This window comes from Equus caballus, chromosome 19 (genome assembly GCF_041296265.1).
Source record: "Equus caballus isolate H_3958 breed thoroughbred chromosome 19, TB-T2T, whole genome shotgun sequence".
NCBI classification, from domain to species: domain Eukaryota; kingdom Metazoa; phylum Chordata; class Mammalia; order Perissodactyla; family Equidae; genus Equus; species Equus caballus.
This window is the reverse complement of record NC_091702.1, coordinates 47654234-47664018: the sequence shown is the minus strand read 5'-3', so window position 1 is coordinate 47664018 and position 9785 is coordinate 47654234.

Here is a 9785-nt window from a genome sequence, read left to right as displayed (position 1 = left end):
TTAAATCTCTGAGCCTTTTCTATCTAATAGTCCTTAAATTTTGGTTGAAATATTTAAATTCTTGACAAAATTAAGCTATACTTTAGGGCAAAACTAAATAATTGTTTTAATGAAACACCTGTTCTCTTATCTCTTACAATGTTTTTTATTATTTTCTTATGTCACTTTTGAGAGAAAAATAAGCAGTTAAGGGGATAAATAATATTTACATGTATAATATTTTTGAGTTTGGGGAAAATAATAAATATTAGATTATAGTCGAAAGCCACTGACCAGTAGCAAATTTTTTTTAATTAGTAAACTTCATTTTTTGGAGCAGTTTTAGGTTCACAGCAGAATTGAGCAGAAAGTACAGAGAATTCTCACACACTCTTTGTCCCCACATGTGCACAACCTCCCCCGCTATAAACATCCTGCACCAGAGTGGTGCATTTTTTACAATTGGTGAACCTACATGGACACGTCATTACCCAAAGTCCATAGTTTACATTAGGATTCTCTCTTTGTCTTGTACATTCCGTGGGTTTTGACAAATGTATAATGACATGTATCCACATTGTAGTATCGTACAGAATAGTTTCACTGCCCTAAAAATCCTCTGCTCTGCCTGTTCATTCCCCGCCTCCCTCAACCCCTGGCAACCACTGATCTTTTTACTGTCTCATTAGTGTTTCCTTTTCTAGCCTGTCATATAGTTGGAATCATACAGTATGCAGTCTTTTCAGATTGGCTTCTTTCACTTAGTAATATGCACTTATGTTGCTTCATGCACTTGTCATTTTTGTGGCTTGATAGCTCATTTCTTTTTAGCACTAAATAATATTATGTTGTCTGGATGTACCACAGTTTGTGTATCTACCCACCTGCTGAAAGAATCTTGATTCCTTCCAAGTTTGGGGAATTATGAAAAAGATTTTTATTCAATTTCACCTGTTACCATAGGAATTTCTGGAGTTATGGTGTTTAAACAAAAAAATCCCTAAATTTTGGTTTTAGTCTCTCCCACTTTCTTCTTTCTCCTTTCTCTCTCTTGCCTACCTTCAGCTAATCTATTTTTGTCTTCACCTTTATTTCTGTTTTATTCATCAGTGTTTATCTGAGTATCACAACTATGTCGTTTATTATTTAACTAAAGCAAGCTCAAATATTGAACGTAGCTAGTAATACATGCTTATCGTTTTAATGTAGGAATACAAATTATAATGTTTTTACTGAAAGTTGTTATGCTGAGATTTCTATTATTAGTGTTTACCTTACCAGAAATTAATACATGGTAATATGAGCTGATAATGCTGGCTATGTCATACCCAGTATGTTCACAAACCATACCTCCTACAATCTAAACAGCTCATCCTTCTCTTCTTCCTATTTCCCCCATAAATGAAACATGTTCTTATGGATTTTTTAATGTTTTTTATGGATTGAATACCTGGTATACCATTCTCAATACCCGTTAAGGGTAAATATAAGTACCTTAAAAAGGAATGAAATACTATCTCCTGTGCTTTCTTGTATCTCTTTTTGTTTTTTTTTCCTTAAAGATTGGCACCTGAGCTGACATCTGTTGCCAATCTTTTCCTCCTCCTCCCCCTCCCCTCTCTTCCTCTCCCTCCTCCTCCTTTCTTCTTCACCTTCTTCTCCCCGAAGCCCCCCAGTACATGGTTGTATATTCTAGTTGTACATCCTTCTTCTTGTACTATGTGGGATGCCACCTCAGCATGGCTTGATGAGCAGTGACGTGTCCTCACCCAGGATCCAAACTGGCGAAACCCTGGGCAGCTGAAGCTGGGTGCGTGAACTTAACCACTTGGCCACAGGGCCAGCCCTTGTATCCCTGTATCTCCTTATTTGATGCATTTCCAGACATTGAAATGTAGGGAGTTGTGGATGAGACAAGTTCTCAGATAAGAGGTTCTCTGCCAGAACCATCTGATGATGATCCTGACATGATTCTAAGCACATATCTTTTTTTCTCTCAGCTTTATTGAGATATAATTGACATATAACATTGTATAAGTTTAAGATGTATAACATGATGATTTGATACATGTATACATTACAAAATGATTGCTACAATAAGGTTGGTTAACATAAGCACATATCCTTTTAGTTTGACTTGAGTGGTTTGATGAAATTGATGATGGTATAAGCATGAAACTAGGAAAAGTAAGTTAGCTACAAAGGAACAAAAATTAATGGGCATTGAACTATTCCATAACACTACATTAAAACTCTAAAGTTAGCAAAGCTGCATCTGCATAAGGGTATGAGTATCAGTGTGACCTATGAATTATATATTCATCAAATGTCATCCATAATTTGGTAAGAAGGCATTCTTAGACATGTCAGAATTCAGGAATTATTTATGTACCATTCTTATAATAATTACTTTAGTAATTTCCAATTTATTAATAATAAAAATTAAGAACTCAAGAATGGAAACCAGAAACCTGTAATAAATTCACAAAAAATTAAGAGAAAGGAATCCAAACATAATACTAAAGAAAGACATCAAACCACAAGGGAAGAGAGCAAGAGAAGAACTACTGAAACACCCAGAAAAAAAGTAACAAAATGGTAGTAAGTACACACTTATAGTAGTTACTTTAAATGTCAATGGACTAAATGCGTCAATAAAAAGGCATAGGGTGGCTGGTTGGATTAAAAAAACATGACCCATATATAAGCTGCATACAAGACACACACTTCAGACCTAAAGACACTCACAAACTGAAAGTGAAGGGATGGAAAAAGATAGTCCATGCAAATAGCAATGAAAAGAAAACTGGGTAGCAGTACCTATATATCAGACAAAATAGACTTTAAAACAAAAACAAACAAGAGACAAGGGCACTACATAATGATAAAGGGAACAATCCAACAAGAGGATATAATACTTGCAAATATATGTGCACCTAACACAGGAACACCTAAACATATAAAGCAATTATTAACAGACATAGAAGGAGAAATAGACAGTAACACAATAATAGCAGGGGACTTGAAGACTCCACCTACACTAGTGGATAGACCATCAAAACAGAAAATGAATAAGGAAACATTGGTCTTAACTGACACATTAGACTAGATAGACTTAGTAGATATATACAGAACATTCCATCCCCAAACTGCAGAGTACATATTCTTTTCAAATGCACATGGAATATTCTCCAGGATTGATCACATATTAGGCCACAAAACAAGTCTCAACAAATTTAGGAAGATTGAAATAATATCAAGCTTCTTTTCTGAGCACAACAGTATGAAACTAGAAATCAACTACAGGAAGAAAATCAGAAAAGCCACAAAGATGTGAGATTAAACAGAATGCTACTGAACAACGATTGAGTCAATGAAGAAATAAAAAAATACCTAGAGACAAATGAAAATGAAAATAGGACATACCAAAATTGATGGGATACAGCAAAAGCGGTTCTAAGAGGGAAGTTTATAGCAATACAGGCCTATCTCAACAAACAAGAAAAATCTCAAACAATCAATAGTGCACCTAAAGGAATGAGAAAAAGAACAAAGCCTAAACTCAGTAGAAGGGAAGAACTGATAAAAATCAGAGAAGAAATAAATGACATAGAGACTTAAAAAACAATAGAAAAAAATCAAAAAACCAAGACCCGGTTCTTTGAAAAGATAAACAAAATTGAGAAACCTTTAGTTAGACTCACCAAGAAAAAAAGAGAAGGCTCAAATAAAATCAGAAATGAAAGAAGAGAAATTACAACAGACACCTCAGAAATCCAAATATTATAAGAGAATACTATGAAAAGCTATACACCAACAAATTGGGTAACCTAGAAGAAATGGATAAATTCTTAGAATCCTACAACCTTCCAAAACTGAATTAAGAAGAAATAGAGAATTTGAATAGAGCAATCATCAGTAAGGAGATCGAAATAGTAATCAAAAATTTCCCAAAAAGTAAAAGTCCAGAACCAGAGGGCTTCCCTGGTGACTTTTACCAAACATTCAAAGAGGACATAATACCTATCCTTCTCGAACTCTTCCAAAAAATTGAAGAGGAAGGGAAAGTTCCTAACTCATTCTATGAAACCAACATTACCCTGATACTAAAACCAGACAAAGACAACACAAAAAGAGAAAACCACAGGCCAATATCACTGATGAATATCAATGCAAAAATCCTCAACAAAATGCTAGCAAATTGAATACAACAATGCATTAAAAAGATCATACATCATGATCAAGTGGGATTTATACCAGGGATGCAGTGATGGTTCAACATCAGCAGATCAATCAACATGATACACCACATTAACAAAATGAAGACTAAAAATCACATGATCATCTCAATAGATGCAGAGAAAGCATTTGACAAGATACAGCATCCATTTATGATAAAAACTAAATAAAATGGGTATAGAAGGAAAGAACCTCAACATAATAAAAGCCATATGTGACAAACCCACAGCTAATTTCATTCTCAATGGAGAAAAACTGAAAGCTATCCCTCTAAGAACAGGAACCAGGCAAGGATGCCCACTTTCACCACTCTTATTTAACGTAGTATTGGAAGTCCTAGCCAGAGCAATCAGGCAAGAAAAAGAAACAAAAGGGATCCAAATTAGAAAGGAAAAAGTGAAACTATCACTGTTTGCAGATGACATGATTTTATACACAGAAAACCCTAAAGAATCCACCAAAACAACTTTTAGAAATAATAAATGAATATGGTAAAGTTGCAAGATACAAAATCAACATACAAAAATCAGTTATGTTTCTATACACTAATAACTAAGTAGCAGAAAGAGAAATTAAGAATACAATCCCATTTACAATTGCAACAAAAAGAATAAAATACCTAGGAGAAAACTTAACCATAGAGTGAGAGATCTATACACCGAGAACTTTAAAACATTACTTAAAGAAATAGAAGACACAAAGGAATGGAAAGATATTCCTTACCCATGGACTGGAAGAATTAACATAGTCGAAAGTCCATACTTCCTAAAGCAATCTACAGATTCAATGCAATCCCTATCAAAGTTCCAATGACACTTTTCACAGAAATAGAACAAACAATCCTAAAATTTATATGGAACAACAAAAGACCCTGAATAGCCAAAGGAATCCTGAGAAAAAAGAACAAAGCTGGACATATCACATTCCCTGATTTCAAAATATACTACCAAGCCATAGTAAACAAAATAGCATGTACTGGCACAAAAACAGACACACAAATCAATGGAACAGAATCAAGATCCCAGAAATAAACCCACACACCTATGGACAACTAATTTTCGACAAGGGAGCCAAGAACATACAATGGAGAAAGGAAAGTCTCTTCAATAAATGGTGTTGGGAAAACTGGACAGCCACATACATGCAAAAGAATGAAAGTAGACCATTATCTTACACTGTATGCAAAAATTAACTTAAAATGGATTAAAGACTTGAATGGAAGACCTGAAACCATGAAACTTCTAGAAGAAAACATAGGCAGTACGCTCTTCAACATCATTCTTAGCAGCATATTTTCAAGTACTATGTCTGACCAGGCAAGGGAAACAATAGAAAAAATAAACAAATGGAATTACATCAAACTAAAAAGCTTCTGCACAGCAAAGGAAACGATCAATAAAATGAAATGACAACATAACAATTGGGAGAAGATATTTGCAAACCATGTATCTAATAAGGGGTTAATATCCAAAATATATAAAGAACTCATGCATCTCAACAACCAAAAAACTAACAACCCAATTAAAAACTGGGCAAAAGATCTGAACAGACATTTCTCCAGAGAAGATATAACGATGGCCAACAGGCATATGAAAAGATGCTCAGCATCATTAACTATCAGGGAAATGCAAATCAAAACTACAATGAGATATCATCTCACTCAGGTCAGAATGGCTGTAATTAACAAGGCAGGAAACAAGAAGCATTGGAAAGGATGTGGAGAGAAGGGAACCCCCATACACTGCTGGTGGGAGTGCAAACTGGTGCAGCCACTGTGGGAAACAGTATGGAGATTCCTCACAAAGTTAAGAATAGATCTACCATATGATCCAGCTATTCCACTGCTGGGTACTTATCCAAAGAACATGAAAACACGAGTGCATAAAGATATATGCACCCCTATGTTCATTGCAGCATTATTCACAATAGCCAAGATGTGGAAATAACCTAGGTGCCCATCAATGGACAAATGGATAAAGAAAATGTGGTATGTATACACAATGGAATATGACTCAGCCATAAGAAACGATGAAATCCAGCCATTTGTGTCAACATGGATGGACCTTGAGGGCATTATGCTAAGTGAAATAAGGCAGAGGGAGAAGGTCAAATACCGTATGATCTCACTAATAAGTAGAAGATATAAGCAACAACAATGACATAAAGACAGAGATTGGATTGGTGGTTAACAGAGGGGAATGGGGGAGGGAGGAGGTCGAAAAGGGTGTTTAGGCACATGTGTGTGGTGATGGATTGTAATCAGTCTTTGGTGGTGAACATGATGTAATCTACACAGAAATCAAAATATAATGATGTACACCTGAAGCTTATATAATGTTATAAACCAATGTTACTGCAATAATTAAAAAAAAGAATGGAAAATACTGGCCAATGGGGGAGGGCCAAGAATATAGTGTTTCTAGCCTGAAGGTGCAATACTAGTTGGAGCAATGCTATTTTGGGCTGAGGCTGTGTACATGTGCAGCTGAGACCAGAGTTGCCCCAAGCATAACACATTCCTCATCAACCCTGAGGCCACATGCATTTGCACAGGACACTGAAAAAGGCCTGATAAAGATTAAATCTGGGAAGATTTGAAAACAGCCTGAGGTTTGAATGGACTCCCCTACACATACCGACCCATCAGCAAAGGAGAAAGCCTCATTGGCTCAAGGCATTTGACCACGATCTCTGTCCAGTCTTTGACCACTCAGAGTAATACCTCCTGCTTCACTTCGACCTCCCAAATCTCTCTCAAGGTTTTCTGGCCTACAACCATACAGAGAAGGTGATCCTGGGAAGCATAGTTCCTAGCTTAAACTAAGTTGACAATAGCTAACCCTGAAATTGGAAACAACCCAAATGTCCATCAACAAAAGAATGAGGAAACAGATTGTGGCATATTTGTACAGTAAATCCTACAAAACAAACGGGGGGAAAAAAAACCTTGTTACAGGCAATAACACACATGAATCCCACAGATGTAGTGTTGAGTAACAGAAGTCAAACACAGAATATAAATAGTTTTATTCCATTTATGTGAAATTCAAAACAGGCAAAACAAAGCTATGGTGACAGAAGGTAGAAGAGTAACTACCTTGGGGGAGGAGGGTTTGACTGGGAGGCAGAAGGGAAGCGGTGAGTATTACTCTCTGAAGGACTTCCAGCACTGCGGTGCCAGAAACGTGTATACATACTTTTTATCTTATTTGGGTGGTGGTTGTGTGAGTTACGTATATGTAAAAAAAATGGAGTTTTTAAGATTGTGCATTTTAAGTTTAATTTTAAAAGTCCACAAACAAAATCAACAGAAAAAATATTTGCAACATAGAGGATGGCAGAGCATTAATATCAATAATATATAAATAGCTCTTACAAACTTATGAGAAGGTGACAAACAATTCAACAGAAAAATGGGCAAAGGAAATGAACAGGCAGCTCCTCAAATTATAAATACATATACTTTTGTCTCAACAATCTCACTTCTGGAAATTTATCCTACAGATACATGTCACTTATATGCAAGATGATTATTGCAGTATTATTTATAACAGCAAAAGACTCAAAACAACCTGAATATGCATCTTCTTGTTACTGATTTTTGGAGTTATTGATAAAGTCTGGACACAAATCCTTTGACAGATAGCTATAATATGAATATTTTCTCCCACTCTGTGAGTTTTTCCATTCTTTTTTTTTTTTTTTTTTTTGGAAGATTAACCCTGAGCTAACATCTGCCACCAATTCTCCTCTTTTTGCTTAGGAAGACTGGCCCTGAGCTAACATTGTGCCCATCTTCCTTTACTTTATATGTGGGACTCCTGCCACAGCATGGCTTGACAAGCAGTGCCGTGTCCACACCCGGGATCCGAACCAGCGAACCCTGGTCCACCAAAGTGGAACGTGGGAACTTAACCGCGCTGCACCACCAGGCCGGCCCCTCTTTTCATTCTTAATGGTGTCTTTTGGTGAACAAAAGTTATTAATTTTAATATTGTCCAACATATCAATTGTTTTTCTTTTATGGTTACCATATTTTATGTCTCATTTTAGAAATTATGGCTTACTCCACAGTCATAAAGATATTCTATGTTTCCCTCTAAAAGCTTTATTTTTTTTTTAACTTTAACACATCTGCAATCTATGTAGACTTGAATTTTATGTGTGGTGTAAGAAGAGGGCTAAAATAAATTTTTTTCCGTATGGATATCCAGATGGTGTTTATTTATTGAAAATACCATCATTTCCCCCACTGCACTGCAGTGTCACCTTTGTCACAAAAGATGCCTCAGCGTGTGTGGATCTTTTCCTGTACTCTGTTCTGTTCCATTGGTTGTCTTATCTGTCTTTAGGTTGATTCCACTCTGTTATAATTTTTATGGCTTTATAATAGGTCTTACATTGGGTAGTGCAAGTTCTCCACTGTTGTTCTTCAAGACTGCCTTTGTTATGCTTGGCTTTTGGCATTTCCATATGAATTTTAAAAATCAACTTATCATTTTCTACACTGACAAAACCAGCTGGGATTTTGTTTTGAAGCACAGGTTGATTTAGGGAACATTGACACCTTTACATTATGAGCTTTCCAAATCATGATCTTGGTATGTCTCTCTATTTATTTAGATATTCTTTAATTTCTTTTAATAACGTTTATGGTGTTTAGTGTTGAGGTCTTAAACATCTTTCAGTAGACTTATTCCTAGGTATTTTTTATGCAATTATAGTTGGTATCATTTTTAAAATTCCCTTTTCTATTTGTTTTTGCTGATATTTAAATACAATTTATTTCTGTGTGCTGATTTTATGTTTATACACCTTACTAAACACGTTCTCTTTTAATTTCATATTTACCTCTTCTCTCTGATTTTTTTTATCTATTTGTATATATCATTTTAGAACTTCAGTCTCCTTTCTGTATATGACTGTAAAATATCAATTTCTGCTGTCATAATCACTGAAGACACAAATACTTTTTACTCATACACTGATATTTTAGATTCTTCCACTTTTATCATCTATTTTGTCTCTGAAGAGTTTGTGCTCATTTCTATCTAGGAGTTGCTCTTCCATCTTTTCCCTTTCATCTTTTTATCTGATTTCAACTTAGCAAAAATGGTAAAGTATAAGAGGCATCTTTATGTGATAGAAAGGGTTCTAGAATAGGCCTTGGGAGTCCGGGTTCTTGTCCTTGCTCTGTCCCTTCTGAGAGCTTCCGTAATATTCTTCAGACTAGACTAGGAGAGGGATTTCAAACCAGTTTCAAACCCTGTCATAAGAACCACCAGAAGTGCTTGTTAAAAACACAGGTTCTTAGATCCCTACTTAGATCTATTGAATAAGCATTTTCAAGGGAAAGGCCTGTAAATTTATGTGTGTGTGTGAATTGCTCTGGAAATTTATTTATATATATATATATATACACATATGTATATACGTATGTATGTATGTCATCCCAGAGGAAGATTGACACAGATGTTAGCTCAGTGGCAACTTTCCTCAGGCGAAAAGAGGAGGATTGGCAACAGATGTTAGCATAGGGCCAATCTTCCTCACACACAAAAAAAGAA